The sequence below is a fragment of the Seriola aureovittata genome, chromosome 3, assembly GCF_021018895.1.
Source record: "Seriola aureovittata isolate HTS-2021-v1 ecotype China chromosome 3, ASM2101889v1, whole genome shotgun sequence".
NCBI lineage: Eukaryota > Metazoa > Chordata > Actinopteri > Carangiformes > Carangidae > Seriola > Seriola aureovittata.
Genome location: NC_079366.1, coordinates 22,275,225 through 22,292,033, shown reverse-complemented (window position 1 = coordinate 22,292,033; position 16,809 = coordinate 22,275,225).

Here is a 16,809-nt window from a genome sequence, read left to right as displayed (position 1 = left end):
GCCTCACCCTTCAAGGCTGTTGAGCTATAGCACAGATAATGCATATTCATCATAACTTTTTTGATGAAAGATGAATACACAAACTGTGCTGTGATGATAATCAGTGTTTCTACATGTTTATTGACATCTCATGTCATCATGTTGTCAAACAGCTGTAGTTTTGCAAACTGTGGCTGTAAGACCTTCATGTATGATACATTTCCGTCTCTGATTTTGTTTTGTTTATCCTCTGTGTTGATTGGGAGACCACAGGCATTTCCTGGCCACATCTGGCCCTTCATACTGTATGACCTTCTGTTTTATTCATCCAGCACACTGGGCAGTGACTCCCCAGCCCTTATCAGTTTCTCTTGTGTGTGTGAGTAAGAGACAGAGAGGGGGGGGGGGGTGTCAAAGGTTAGAGGTGGGAAGACTGACACCATCTGGCAATGATTGTGTCTTTGATGAGAGGCTGAGATATCATATGTGATGTGTCTTGAATTTGTATTTGTCTGTTTGTGGTCTGTGTATCTACTGAACACCTTGTAATGCTGGTTTTTATTCTGATAATTTATAAAGGCCCATGCTGAGAGAAATGGTTAAGAGAAAGGTTTAAGTTGGAACCATTTACACACACCGACATAAACAAAGAGACAATTACAATTTTCTTCATACCAAACAGTTTAATGAGTCTAAGCCTGAGGATACAAAACAGTTCACATAAAATCTATAATGCTAGAGAAATGATAATGCCCTCATGTGTTATAAAACACAAATAATCACACTGATTAGTTGTGATGGCTGTGATTCATTGGATATGCATATTTAAGCACCACACAAATCAATTAGCCTCAAGCACTAAACTGACCTTTGACTTTCATAATGGGGCCCTTTTTTCGACCCTGAGGTCAAAGGATATTCACAGGCCCACCTGTGTAGACAATTAAAACCAGGAAGCCTGAAAGGTAATTTTAACACATACAAGCAGCTGATGGGCAAAACTAAGATATTTATTACATATTCATATGACTTAGTGCTAATCCTCTACAATATGCCATACTTTTAATGGTTTTAAATGTCTTTTTCATTGACTGATTTATAGGTTATTGAATCATTTATAATATTCATAGATGTGCAATAAGTGATTATAATGCATAAATAAAAACTTTCACATTGTTAGGATGTTAGCTCGCATTTGAATGAAGGCCTCAGTGTCTAGAAGCTTTCAGTAACTTTATATTGTATAACTATTAATGGGTATGTTTTCTACATTACATTTGACCTTCCCCAAATACTTAGGCGTATATCTTTCTATTTAGTTGTTAAATAGTTCACTATGTTCACCAGCTAGTCACTAACTCTGTCTGCAGTTTGGCGCTGGTAAGGTTGTGGATAGATTTATATTCAGTGGCTGAAAACAAAGCTGATGAGAGCAGTGAGGCTGAACCAAACCAGTAAAACTGTGGGTTGTAAAACCAAAACAATGATCTAAAATATGCCTAAAGCTCCCTAGAGCTAGAGGGAACTGAATGTCAAGGTGATCATATTTTGTGGGTTCATCATTGGACGCGATCCTAAACCCATTACAGCTAAAGCGGCTAAAGAGATAATGGAATTTAGACTCAAAATATCTGATGCACTTCAACAACTTACGAGTGATCGCTATGCCATTAATAATAATAATAATAAAAAAAACATTTTACCATTAAATAAATGGCAAATCATGAATACTTAAAAAGTACATAAGTATACTGTATATAACTGTAAAAATCAAGAACCATATAATGCAATGTATGCATGTGTAGTTTTCCATGTAGTAGTACCACAGTTTCTTGAGATTTCCCTTCTTCTTGCCTTATCACTCATGAAATCAGACCATGTAATGTGTCTGGGTCATTCTGACCCAGCCTTTCACACTGACTGGTGTTCCCTGTGCTTCATGATCAGAGCTCAGGAAATGGGCACTGCCAGGGCAGGGCTACCAAGTAACTTACTGTATGTTTGGAGATATGGGTCATTAACTGCAGGCTCTGCTCTTTTATAATGCTGTGGTCTTTTTGTTGGGTGGGTTTATCTGAGAGGTTTGTTGATGTCACTGAGTTGGTGATGAAGTGCAGAAGAGTACACAGTTCAAACAGTTTCTTATGTGAAATATCATGTATTATTTTGAGAGGAAATATGCCAAACCCCCTCCCAAAAAAACAAAACAAATACCTCCACCATCACCCCAATCCCACCATCCCAAGATAAATCAAACCTCACATATCAGACCTGGCCTTCATTATAGTTGATCAAGGGTATCATGTTTCAATAGCACTCAGGGGGAATTTTGGTGATGACAGTACGGCATGTTTATCTCACTGAGAGCTCCATCAAAAGCCAATGTCCTAGTGGCCAAAGATCCAGTGTCGTTTCCCATCAGTCTGACTGTAAGAAGCTTGGGTTGTTTTTTCAGTTCCAACTATGACTATGACACAAGGATTAAATACAGCCAGGCAGCCAATGTGTCAACACTTGAATGACTTGCAAAAGGAATAAACTGTTCATGTCAAACAGAAACTGGCCTGCTGAAAACTATGATTCGACATCATCGTTATCATCATCACCATCATCATTTCCTGTGCTTGTTTACATTGAATGTTCTTCCAGAAGACAGGGCTGCTGTGTGAAACTGTGATTACCAGAAATGTTCAAGACTATTAAAAATGTCACTTAATGGCTTAAATTTTATATGAAGCTGTGCCAGGACAAATCTGGAGTGAAACAGACCATTTATTCTTTATATCCACAAAGATGCAATGTTAGTTTCTTGAACAACAATATCAAAGACATTGCTCTGCGGAAAAATAATATTTGCTTTTAAGTGTATATATCTGGGAGAAAAATGTTTTAAATTGGCATGCAAAATTATGGAAATTATATATCAGACACCAGCATTGAACAAAAACAAAAAAAGACAGTAAAAATAAAGAAAGTGCAAGAATTAGAGCAAAAATTGACAGTTGGTAACGTAAAAAGACTTTACACTTACAGTACATCTGTAGGAACAAAGAATTTAAGAGTCTCGAAATATAATATATAATATAATAATATAATAAAACATATAAAACATGAACTATAAATATGTATAAAAAGTGCTCATACCCACCACACAATGTAGGCTCAAACATGAGCTCACATAAAATACAATGTAGTACAAAACCTGGAGTACATCCAGCCGTCATCATGCAACTCAGTCATCACCACCCACCAGTTGTCATGTGGAAGACTCTTCATTACTATTTAACAGTTCGATGGCATAAGAGATATTGAACTTCTTACCCACAGTACCACAATAGGCTGTTGTTGTGTCTAAAGTCATAACTATGCATATTTAATAATCAGTACAAACATTTTGATTTATCTTCATAATTTTGGTTTGATAACCTTTGCTCAGTGATTTAAACTTTTCAGAAGTATGCAGTTATTATTATATCCCTGCTGTGTTCATACAAAAGCTCAAATCATCACATTAATGTATAAAAGGCAAAAAGGCTGGTGACAAAGAACTAATTATAACATCTAGACCACTTGGACAAAGAAGGTGCATAACAACTGCTCCTCTGAAGTAATTGTTGTCCATAAGTCTGGTTTATAATTGAGATCATACATCTCAAAGCTACTCTTAACCTCATAAATCTCTCATGTTACATAGCCTCATTGAAGACAATTCGATTATATCTATTCTTGTTGAACTAACAACATCAAAAAATCCATGCAGTGACTCCAGTGTTTCATATTGAACAAACAAAGCAGACATCATAAACAACAAGAAGCCAAGGTGAATCAATACTTTGGAAGTCGTTTGACCACACCTTAATTGCCACATAAAACATGATGTCATATACTTATTTACTGGTGAAACCGGGCGAAACGTGTTAAGGTGCACTAAGGCCATGAGGTAGAGATCAGTGGAGCAGCATGAGAGGTTTCCTGTGGTCAGGGACCCTCAGAGGAGAGTGGATTACATGTTTAGAAGTCTTGGATCACAGTACAGCCTACAGCCATACCTACACCTCCATCTGGTGTCATAGCTTCAGCAGCCAAACTAATGACCCAAGCCTGCTGGCTCTCTACTCTCTAAATGGGCTATTCATCAATATGTCTAACCTGAGGAGGGACTTGAAGCTGAACAGCAGCAGGAGGTCCACTCTTCAGTTCAAGTCCATTTTCAAAGTGTTTCTTACAGTAGATGCCATTAGAATATGGTATTATCATGGAACTGTAACTCAGCAACAACATTTAAAACATTTAAACCGTAAATCTTCTAAACAGTTCATGTATGATTATAATTTACACCAAGTTCTAATCCTGCTGTTTTAATTAATACAAAAAACCTGCTATCAGCATATTCTACAGTACAGTTTACAGAAAGACTGAAAGACTTTTAGATGAAAGTGGAAAAATGCTACATTCATTTTTTTTATCAGCCTGTTTTGTGATTTTTAAAATATTCAATTTTAACTTCCTTAACTTAATCCTTAATTTTATGTCAGTTTACTATAAACAGGAAGAACCTCCCTGCCACACCCCCCACCCACTTCCCTTGTGATACCCACAAAGACTTAGAGGTAGACAAATTCAAGAAATCTTCTCATCCAAACCTCACTGTGTCCTGTGTATACATCCAATGAGTCCCTTAATAAAACATAAACAGAGCAAACATGAGAAGACCTGAGATGACCTCTAGCATGTTGCGAATGCAAGGCCACCTACTGGGAGCCTCTTCAATCAAAGCCCTGGGTTTCTTGTGGTGTTATGGGTGCAGGGCTGAGATGAGTCTGTGCTCAACAATTGCTCTGATGCCCAGAATCCAGATACCCATCATTGTGCCTTTTTTTTTTCTCCAAAGGATCTAATTCCCAGAGAGAACACATGCAGTCTCATGAAACATGTCCAAGGAAAACAGCCACCCCTGTGACCTGCGGGGACTGTCAGTGTGGGCCCCTAAATCCTCAAGGGAGATCCCATGGGGCGAGCATGGGATGATTTAATTACACTGGGAAAACACTGTGTGTGTGTGTGTGTGTGTGTGTGTGTGTGTGTGTGTGTGTGTGTGTGTGTGTGTGTGTGTATATATATAAGTGTGTATATGTATAGCAATGTTTTGCTTCCCTTACTTGGCTTAACTGCTTGTGTAGACCATGGCATGAGAGACTTTGAAACACATTTCTTTTGTTCATGTATCTCCCAATTTCCAAGTAGTTCACTGGAAAATACGATTGATGGGAACAGAGGGAAGTGTGGGGTGAATCTGTGTGAGACTGTAAAAGGAAACAAATGTGTGCGTGAATGTGTGTGAGTGTATTTTGGTGTTTTCGGCATGACTGTATTAGTGATAGAAGACTTAGATGAAATCAGAGCAGGTTTGGATCTTGTTAAAACATTAAAACGTCATCTCTTTATGAGTCTTGTGCTCCTTCTGTTCCTTCTTTTTATGGCCTCGACGCTGCAAAGAAACTGTGGAAGTAGCTCACAATGACACAGAGAAGCAAATAGGTGTGTTATACAAAAACTCTTTATGTGTTATATAAGATAAAATAGAAGAAGTTAATTTTTAGTAAAGTTTAAATCACATACTTTAGATTTTACACCTTGTCAAAAACAAACAAAAAAAAAAAGTAGTGAATCAACTATGACGCATCTGGTTTATTACCTTTTTATTGCTTCATCAGATATTTTGCATCTTAACAAGTTCTGGAATCAGTAGCATATTAGCTTTCCAACAATTTCCCACAAATACACTTATTAAAGTTATATTATGCAGTATGATCCATGCTACTAATGAAGCCACAAACAATTCAGAGTGAGATTTTAAAAAGCAACTAGTCCCCAAACTACACTTTGGTTTGAATGATCCCTTTTATCAACAGGAAAATTACAGACGAAAAGAAGTTCGTCTTGAAAGCAAACAAAGTTAGTGGCACAGACATGGCTGAAAGAATGTACACTGACCAGTCAGACAAGAAACAGAGTGATTCTAGTCACTGTTATGATTTATTATACATATGGAGAGCTCCAGATCTTATAAAAAGGAAAACAGCCTGCCACAGTGCGACTGACATCGGCTGAAGAGTGCAGAGGCTGATAAACTTTGTCTGAGTGATGTCAGCGAGCAGATCTATCACTAATCATCCAAACACAAAGGTTTCACTATTTTACCTTGAAAATCAGGGAAAATCATTGAAGTTTTTTTCAGCATAAAATGTTTTGCTTTTTCACTCATGCTAACCAAATGCTAATGCCTTTGTAATTGCTTCTGTAGTGCATAATTGCAAACATATGACTGCTTCAATAGTACCCTCTACCCTGCATATGGTAGCACTTAATTGGTGCGGGCTTGAAGGCTGGAAAGGTTTCTTGGCGTGTCGATGGCATGACTGAGTTTGGTCAAAGAGAAAAGGATTAAAGATAAAAGATCAAATGGCAAGCAAACGCTAAACTCTGTTCTGAATTACAGCAAATAAATACAAATAAACTGCATTCTGCTACCTAAACAGAGCTCTATTTACTTTCAAGGATTAATGTAGCGGCTATCACACAAACATCTCGTGAAAATGACGGCTGTAAAATGGTGGGAGGAGTTTCTGTGGTGACCTTTTCTGGCATTGCAAATATTTTATTTGGTTGTAATGAGTTTATTTTGTTATTTACAGATTAAGTATTAATATTTGCAGTTGTGTTAAATTAAAGTTGATTTATGAAAACAAAAACTTAATAACTTCATTGAGCACAATGAAGATGGTTATTTCGCTGTCTGTGAAGATAATGTTGCATCACAAGAGTTAAAAGAAAAAACAGAAAGACCATGTCAGGGTAAATCATGCCATCTGAAACAAAATTTCTGCCAATAAGCTTCCTTTGAGAAGAGGGAATACACAGGGTCAAATCCTAGTGCATATCATGTAGCAACTTAAGACTGCACGTGTTTGTGTTCCTCTTCAAACTGTGTAGAAGCGACAATCCATTAGCTGCCCTGTATACAATCTTGATTTAAAAAATCAAAACCAGGTAACTGGGCCTGATTATATAATGGCACTGATTCCCTCCATTTGTCCACGCAATGATGTGACTGCCTAAAGTAGCCTATTTGTTATTTGAACCCCTACTTTGAAGCCCCTCATCAGAGAGGAACAGCTGATGTATATAATGACACTATAGGGGAGACAGACACATAATCATTCAGCTGGAGCACATCTACCAGTTGTCTGTGTGTTAAAGGATGAAAATGTGCAAAGTATATTTAGAATTTTTTTCTGTCATCGTGTTTATTTGTGCAACAATCGTGTAACCATACTTGGGGTAATCCTTCCAGACCGAAATGTACTGTCCTCTAGGACATTGAACTTAGAGCAGCAGAGCCACATATATACTGATAGCTTTTGGAAATGCCCTTCTGGTGTAATGTCTTATTGGCAATAAATTACCGAAGCACAGACTTTAAACGAAAAACATACTTGGAGACCAGCTAGAGACATTCATGAGAAATTTCTAACCTTTCACAGGGTTCAGTGGGCTTTGGCTCGCTGCCTGGAATCTGTCATTTGGGGCTTTTTGATTTGAAAGTATAAAAGGACTGTTTCTATGAACAGTAACTAATAATAGAATTAGAGAAATCATAGTGCTTTCAACATTCAACACTACTTTTGAATTCAAAATCGAAATAAAAAAAATATCTAGGCTAAATATGTCAAATATCTTGAATTTGTTTTAGAGGTCGGAAGGAGTTAAAATATCCAGTAGTTTGAAGAAAATAGCAAAGATGAAAGGTTAGAAAAAATGAACAGCAGACGAGTTTCTTCATCTTTCCTGTCTTGTTAATCATCTTGTGACTCCCTCAAATTGATCTTGTGACCCTCAACCCCAGTTTGGGAACAACTGGTCCAATCCTTAGATATGTGAGGTCCGATCACTTCCAGCAAGCATTTGTCATTATTGTACAATAACTTTCCTAGCTTTGATGTACAGAATAGACGTTACATTTTCTTATTCAATTCTGGATTTATTTGACCTCACTTTCTAGAAAAGAAGTATTTGTGAGCTTGAAGTCTATCTTCATCTATATTCATGATTTTTTGAATGTTACTATGCTTGGGGGATGTTATTGCTGTCAGAAAACCATTTTGGGCCTTTTGTCTATAGGGATATGAAATATCTTACAACTTTGTAGTTCCAAGCTCTAAAATCTGACAAGTTATTTATGGGTGCACAGAGATTTCTCCAACATGTTCCTGTAATACTGTGTTTTCAGGGTATGTCCACTAGATGTCACAGTTGCTTGGTTTTCAGGAATATCCCGCAGTGGCTCCCAATCCTTCCTATGCTTTCCTGAGACAGAAGATTGTTTCTATAGACTTTTTGTGTTTTTGATAATGTTATAATGTTGTAATTATTCCGCTTACATCATGCATGTTTATTAGACTGATTTACAATTAATGTCAATACTTTTCAATTTGCAGAAATATATAAACGGCCACAAAGGCAAAATTAATGCTTTTAAACTAATTCGTCATTACCTTTCTGATTATTTCAGCATTGCCTCATGTGAATTTAACATTTAAATATTTCAAAGTAATGAATTATATTAATGATTATATTTTAAAATAGTGTTAAACATTTTTTTTAGTGTTTGAAAATTGGTTGAATGGTTGAAAATGGCTGGCTCTTTCACCAAATTACATTTCATAAGAAGAAATCCATTGAGTGCAAAAGTCCTGCCTTAATGCTGAAAAAAGTCTACCTTTAACATTTCACTTTCCTTCTGCACAGTCAGAACAAAAGGAGGGTATCAGCCCCAACATGATATCAATCCCCCCCCCCCCACCCCCCCCCCCCCCCCCCCCCACCGACCCCCCCTCTACGCCTCCTCGCTGTCTTGCTTCTTGAGTTTCTCCTTTCTCTAAATTTCTCTCACTGTGCATCTCTCCATCTTTCCAATTCAAGTCAGACAGATGCCTCTCCGGAACTTCAGAGCTGTGGAGTGGAAGTGATGAAAGCCACAAGCCGGGTCCCACTGCAAGACCCCAGCTCCTCGTCTGCCAGCGCAAACTCCCTCATTTAGAAGCACATCCTGGAACTGGGGCTGCTTTTTAATTAAAGCCTTGGTGGATTGGGCGAGACCCAGTAGAGGTTGCGAGGGAAACTTTAAAGTTGCACTTGACAGGTATATTTAAGTTCACCAAGTTTGACCAGATGGAACATGTATATTGTATAAGTCTTTGAATATGGTGGTGGTGGGGTGGAAAGAAATATATCAAACAAGCAAAAAGAAAAAAAAAAAATCACGAAGGGGAAAAAGGAAAAAAGGAAGAGTGGAAGGGTGGGTGCTAGTTGAGGGATACAGGCGTAGGGAGCCCAGAGCAACTAGCATGGAGCAAGCAGAGCACAGCCTTCTGGGTGAATCTTAGATGTTTCGGCAAGGAGCATCTCAGGAATTAATTCACTAAGAGCAGCAGTCTTTATCTGGCGTCAGATAAAATAAGACATTTGAAAGACTTAATTGTTAATATTCATCAATATGTCTAATTATGCAGAGAAAAGTGAAAAATGTATTATGGGTTTCTTTTGCAGATGAATGGATGTGTCCCTCAGAGAAGACACTTCTAACGTGTCTTTTTATGATTCATTAATCCGTCTTCACTAATCAGCAGCATCACAACATTGGACAAACAAACACCGCTAAGTCAACTGATCAAAAAGATCCCAGCATGCAGTATTGAGCTGCGCTCCCCTCGTGAAATCATCTTTGGGAGGCACAAACATTCAGTGGCTGCGCTTTGGAGACAACCATGTTAAACCCCCGCCCCCCTCCTGCCATTTGTGAATGTTCTTCATCCAAAATGAAAAGTTTTCAAAGTGTGACAGTCTCCCAGCATGAACTATTTGTCTAATGGAAACTGTAGCGCAGGAGGAACGCAGAATGAAGTATGTGAACTGACTTTCTATAATATACAGAGTTTGAAAAGTAATCAGTACATCTCTCATTGTGTACAGTGTTTAGTGATTTAGTGATTCAGTGATTATATACAGAAATTGATTATAAAGGAACAAGTACAAACAATCATTGGAGTGTTTTGTCCGTTTTTGTCTTCTGAGTGTGGAGAGACCAAAGAGCTTTGTTTTTGCTCCCTCTAGTGAATAATTTTGGAAATGACAAAACTGGACACTTGATCATAAAAGAAGAAAAGGAAAAGATCAGGCAGAGCTTTCTCTCCGTCTTCACATTATCACATTCTTCTCTTCCATATATTAACCAAGATAAATGCAGAATATAAAGTATTACACTATATTCTCTCAATATGAAAATACATTTATAACTTTCAAAAACCCTTCAGCCAGAGAAAATCTTAATTCCTCAGAGCCCCGTCGGTCAGCTTGGCTATTTCCCAACACCCAGCACTTCTTACCCTTTGGCCATTACCCAGCACTTACACTTTGATTTCATCATCATCACACTGGACTGTTGAGGAAGTAGTTTTTACAGCCAATATATCCTATAGACACAGAATTCCTGTAAACGCACATCCTCCAATTAATCTTTCATTTTATATTTTGGTTTTAAATAGTATATTGTATGTAATATGACAATGCTGAGTGATATGAGGGGACTAATGTCGGGGCTGTTATAACGCTATGCTGTCTGTTATAATAATAATAAAAACTGTATGAATTGAAATGATCGGTTTATTATTAATTGCCTGTATCAAACACATACATACCCAGTGTAGGGCACATCTTTCCCATAGATGGTACTTCAGTGAGCAGTTAAGGTTTAAAAGAACTGGGCAGTTCTCTTTTGCTTCTGTGAATTAATAATCAAAGAAAAAGGGAAGAAGGAGTGAGGTCTTCAAAAATCAATGAACCCATCAACAAGGCTGGGTGTTGTGTGTGCCTTCCCTCACCTGGGTGGCTGAGTGTGTGCACGCACTTAGGTGTGTGTGCATGCACGTGCACCCACGTGCCTACGCCCGTACACGCATTACCACGTCCACGGCGGCACAGCTTTTGCAACAAAGCCGAGCGATCAGTCCAGCAGTTGTACATCTGAATCAGTGGCAAACAGAGAGCAGAGTTAACTTGTGTAGTGATGGAGCACTCTTTTGGGTTTGCTCTTTCTAAACACCAGTTGTCTCCTCCAATCAGTGTGGTCATGTCTGCATTATTGATACCGCAGGGGCCTGAGGGGCCCAGGCTCAGATGGTGCAGCCTCACAATGTTCTCCTGTGTGTCTGGAGAGAGACTGGTTGTTGGGAGAGCTCAGAGGTAAGCTAGGACAAAACTAAAATTAGGCCTAAAGCTGAAAACCTGAGCCAACTTATTCTGGTTTAACTGAAAATAAATGGGCCTCTCTTGGGAGAGCTGATGGTCAGGGATTGCACCAGCATCTTGTATAGCGAACACAAGGGAAAGATAAAGAGGGAAAGGGCGAGCACGCTGAATGGTGAACAAGACACATCAACAGGGGAAATGTTGAATGAAGGAGAATCATATCTTCATTGAATGTGGATATCTTCACTGTTTCTGGCACCTTTTGAAGTCCATTTTATTTATAGTTATGAATTGGATTTTGTTTATAGTATGAAATAAAGCGCTAACTTTACCCTTAATTATACAGAGGGGTACACATTTCTTTCAAATTAAAAAGAAGTTAGTTATAAGATAGGTGATACATCATCAATGAACAGCAAGATATTATATTAATAAAGATTATACTGACAGAAAATGAATCAGTATTTTAATAATTGTTTAAAAAAAAAATTTGGTTCAAGCTTTTCAGATATGATGATTTTTTTTCTTCTTTTGTGATACAAATACAGTGTTGGACTGTTTGTCAGAGAAAAATATCGCTTCGAAGGTGCAACCTTGAATCTCCAGAATTTTGTGATAAGTCATTTTCAATATTTCCCTGACATTTTATCATCCGAATAATTAACTGATTGTTTGACAAAATGATCTGCAGATCAGTCAGTGATGAAAATAATTGTTTGTTGCAGACCCAGTACAGTAGTTGCACTATCATAAGTATTATGAAACACTGGCTGAGACAGCGCTGGTGTCATATTCTCGAAAGACAAATAATCTTGTACTGCCTCTAATCCCTTTCATTCCCAAACATTAGTTATTCACATTATTCTGGATTTTTTTTCTTTTACTATTTGACCCCTGCAGAAGCTGTACACCGTTTCAGTGCCGCATAACTTAACAAGGCTTGTGTTTAAAAAGTAAATGGATGGAATAAAAATGTTCAACTCTTTCCAGGGCCTTCCAGCCTTCCATGGCTACAATTTAATTGGAGTGCAGTTCTGTGAAACACACTACCAATTAGATGTAGCACATAAGTGATTGGTTAAATGTGCTGGGAGTTTGGCTTTTTGCTCTGGTGTAGAGCAAAGGACACTATTTTTTACTTACTGTGATAAGTTTTAATGTGATAGAGTGTAACTGGCTCGGGGATCTGGTTGGGTCAGAGTTGATTTAGCTTCTGCTTCTTCATTCAGCCTGATATAAATTGTCTAAAATTAAATAAGGTGTCATATTTCATTAGACAATATGCCAGAGCGGGGATTTTTTTAAGTGAAGGGGCCTTAAGTGAACTGGATTTAATTCCAAACAATTTGTTTTACTCAAATAATAAAATATAGTAGTGTCATTGATATGAGAAATATTGATTAAACAACACATAAAAATCATAAAAAGGATCGTGGATATTAGCTCTCCCTTGAAATAAAAATCACAAATTCACTGTTGTTTTATTCACATAAAACATATTCACCCTTTTTCTCAATAATCTGATTATTTCAAACAACATTCTTGAATTGATTATAAATTGATTGCATTTATTGAATTTATTTTATAGGTTTTCACCAGCCTTTAACAAAAATAAATCAGCACTCACTGTTTGAAGCATAAAGACCTAATCAAAGCCGGTGTCAAAATATAAAACAGTTCATGATGACCATAACATCATGTTCATGCATGCTAAGTTCAGGTTTTAATATTTTAAATTACAGGGCAATATTTATTCACATCTGTCATAAAGGAACTGGGAATGTGGTTTACCTTGATGTGTTTTGATTTATTCTGCAGGCCCTGAGGTTATACCCGTGAATTAGAGGGCATCAATAAGGAAAAACCATCTCCCCTATCCCAAAAGTGATAATTACCAACATCACTATTGATCTGACTATTGATGCATTGCTAATTGTTTCTTGCAGTTATTTATTTAATTCCATCTCAGGCCATGTGAATGTGTTGACCTTGTGCGGCAGGAAATATAAGGGTTGTTCAGTAGAGGAAAAACACACATTAAGATTCCACTTAAAACCTTAAAACAGCAAGGACTTTTCTTTTTTCCATCCAAAGGAGAGAACTTGGTTATGATCTGTTCATGAGGTTGAACTGCACAGGCAGAATGGCAATTTGAGCCGAGACGGCATCGGATGATACTTTAGTTATTTTTTCGGCGCAGCCTTGAAGAGTGATGCTCTCCAAAGTCTCCACGGATATTACTGAAGGTTCAAGATGGCATCGTATTGATCAATTACAACACTACATTATCTAAGATATAGAATAATAATGAAGATTATTCATCATTAAATGCGTATTGGATTTAGCACATTAAAAATGTAGTCGTATCTCTTAAATTAGTTTCTCTACACATTGGGTCTAACAGAAACTCAAGGTCTGACTTTATGAGTATGTAATTATATTTGGTATAAACAGTGAAAGAGAAGATTTAGAGATAGTTTTAGAATTTAATGTTTACTTAAACCAAGTTGGTTTTACGTTTGTGTCCAAATCCATAACATAAGTTAAAAGTCTATACATATTTATATGAAAGAGCAATTTTTGTATTGATGGCACTGAACTTATGCCCAGTAAAATAGACATTTAATTTGTTATGCAGAATAATCAATGTTCTGCACGTTTGCAGGGATAATGTACTGACCAGATGCAGAACCAACAGACACTATGTATCAACTTGAAGCACCTTGAAATGGACATAGTGCTTTTGTAATGTAATGTATTCAGTAACAGACAGTTTTCAGAAGGGTTTTAAAATAACATACCTATAACGCACCATTAACACTCTTCTACATGAATCTCATTACAAATGCCAAACTGATTTGTGCGCTTTTAGAAAAGACAAAAACAATCTGAAGTAGCTTTTTAATTTTCAAGGCTGTTTGTTTACTGATTAGATTTCATATACCCCAGTTTACACCCTTATACTAAATGGTAAATGGTAAATTTACCAATGGTAAATTAAGGATGTTAATATACAATTGAAATTTTGTGAGGCATCAATTTGGTGTCGTGAGCACAAGATGAGACATGCATTGTAGATATATTTCACATTTCAGAAAGCCAAATAAATATGAAATAAAACACAAAAGGAGGACTTGACCATGGACTAATACGGTGGATGAAAATGTCAGTTTTCAGAGAATGGACTTTAAATGAGGGCATGAGAAGGTGAAGGTGTCTGTAGGAGTTTAAGAATAAACAGAACTGACTTCTATGTAAAAAGTGATTGGGTCTTCTCCGGACTGCCAAGAGAATCCTCTGTTGTGTTTTCGTCAGGGTGTTACATCATATGTAACATCATATGATATCATTCGATGATTTGGGGGAATATTGTTTTTTGTTTTTTTTTATCATCAGAAGGCCAAAATCTTCAAAAGATAGGTATTTTGTTTTTCTTGGGTACGAAGCTAAATGTGTAGCAGGGCATTAGCGTGATAGCAGAATGGACAGTACACTTACTGTGTGCCTGACCACAGGTGCTTTGGGACACACACTGCATGGAATTTACATCAGGGCCAAGTGCAATATGTGTGTGTATGCGTGTGTGTGTGTGTGTGTGTGTGTGTGTGTGTGTGTGTGTGCATGCTTGTGCCCATGTGTGTGTGTGAAGTGGTCGTCCGTGGAGACAGCTGGCCTTTGCCAGGACATCTGGTACCTGTCACAACACTTTATGTGTGTGTGTGAACACTTCATTGGTGCGCCCTGCCCAGTTCTGCCCACCCATCAGGTAACTGTTTAGACCTTTAGTCAGAGCTGTAGCAGAACATCAGCTAGGGCCATGTAGGTGTCTAATGCAAGGAGTGTGTCAGGCTTGTGTCCCAGCATGGCGGTAGGAAGTCCTTGAAGAGGGGTAGAGTCGCTCCACTCGTCACACATTGAGGGTGTTTGGACTTCATCCAAGAATGAGGTGATGATGTGAGTAGATATGACATTGCTGGCCTGAGGATGAGTCTGCCTGACTGGTGGCCTCAGTACCTTCACCGCACAAAACCCACATCTGAGTCCCATCTAACAAACTATTGTTTTGACACAACTGTAGGTGATGCGTTATGGCCTTTACTGGAATTCATGCTCATACACGCATGCACATATTTACAATGGATGTCAGTGGTTGATGATTTGAAGATAATTACAGTGTATTTATTTTCTCTTGCTCTTCCCTCAGTCTCTCCCTTCAACTCCCGCCCCTCCAGATTGTGAAGCCGAGCCTCTAGCAGTGTAGTGCTGAAGGTGTGTTTGTGCTGTTATGCCCTCTGGCTTGGCTGCCAGCTTACTCCCACTGATCTGAGCCAGAAGGCAGACTGCCGAGGAATACCGATCACCTTGCCCAGACCGAATCCTTTGAGCTCTCTCTGGCATCTTTCCCCCTTCTGCCAGTTTCCTCCTCTGCTGCTCTCTTCCCCCTTCTGAAGTTGACAACAAAGACATCCTCAGGGTCCTCCTTGATGTGAGACCCACTCTTGATCTTTTTTCCCTATGTTTTTGTACCTTATAGTTGCACTACTTTCATATTCCACTAGCACAATATTTACACACCAGAAGACAAAGAAACAGGGGTCTTTTCATGTAGGAACCCCTGCCAACATGTTAATCACCTGAGGACTTGCAGTGGTCATGTTGGCCCGGCAGAGGCAGGACATTAGTGAGACACCAGACGCAGACACCTCTGCACATCATCTCCTCTTTGCCCAAAGCTTTAAGACACTTTGCAGGTTGTACTTCAGAGCATCTATCTATCTATCTATCTATCTATCTATCTATCTATCTATCTATCTATCTATCTATCTATCTATCTATCTATCTATCTATCTATCTATCTATCTATCTATCTATCTATCTATCTATCTATCTAGACTCCATAGGTCTGTCAGTACAAATACCAGAGCACTATCATTGGAGCCATGATATCCAATAAGAGTTGCTCCTCCACACACACTCCTCTACATCCTTCTGCCTCTTCCCTCCTTACCCCAGCCCGCCTCTCAAGCCCCCAACACTTCACCACCAGCCCCCTGTTTCCATGAAGAGAAATCTCTGAAGAGCTAATTAGTGGTGGAATGGAGTCCAGGAACAGCCAACGGAGCTGAAGAAGGGAGATTGGCGCTGGTGCTAGCTTTATCGGTCAGGGCCTGACAGAGGGGTGACAGTGAGTGGAGGCAAACCACCGGCTCACAACTGACAGAGACAATAAAGTGAGCCTCTGAGCCAGAGAGAAAGAGAATGACAGACAGGCAAGCGAGGCGAAAAAGCTGGCTTCTAGGGGCTGTCCTATGGCCTATGAAAACTGCAAAGTCCCAGCCACTGCGGCAAGCTTCCCCTGTCCATGCCAGAGTGCTGTTAGTGTGTCATCCCATCGGAAGGGGTGCTACGAATGCATAGGTAGAGGGAGTAGGTAGGTGCATCAGTTCATAATCTTGAATCTCAATCATTAAATTGCTGTTTCACATCAAAGCAACTAGAGTATTCACATAGTACGGTGTATGT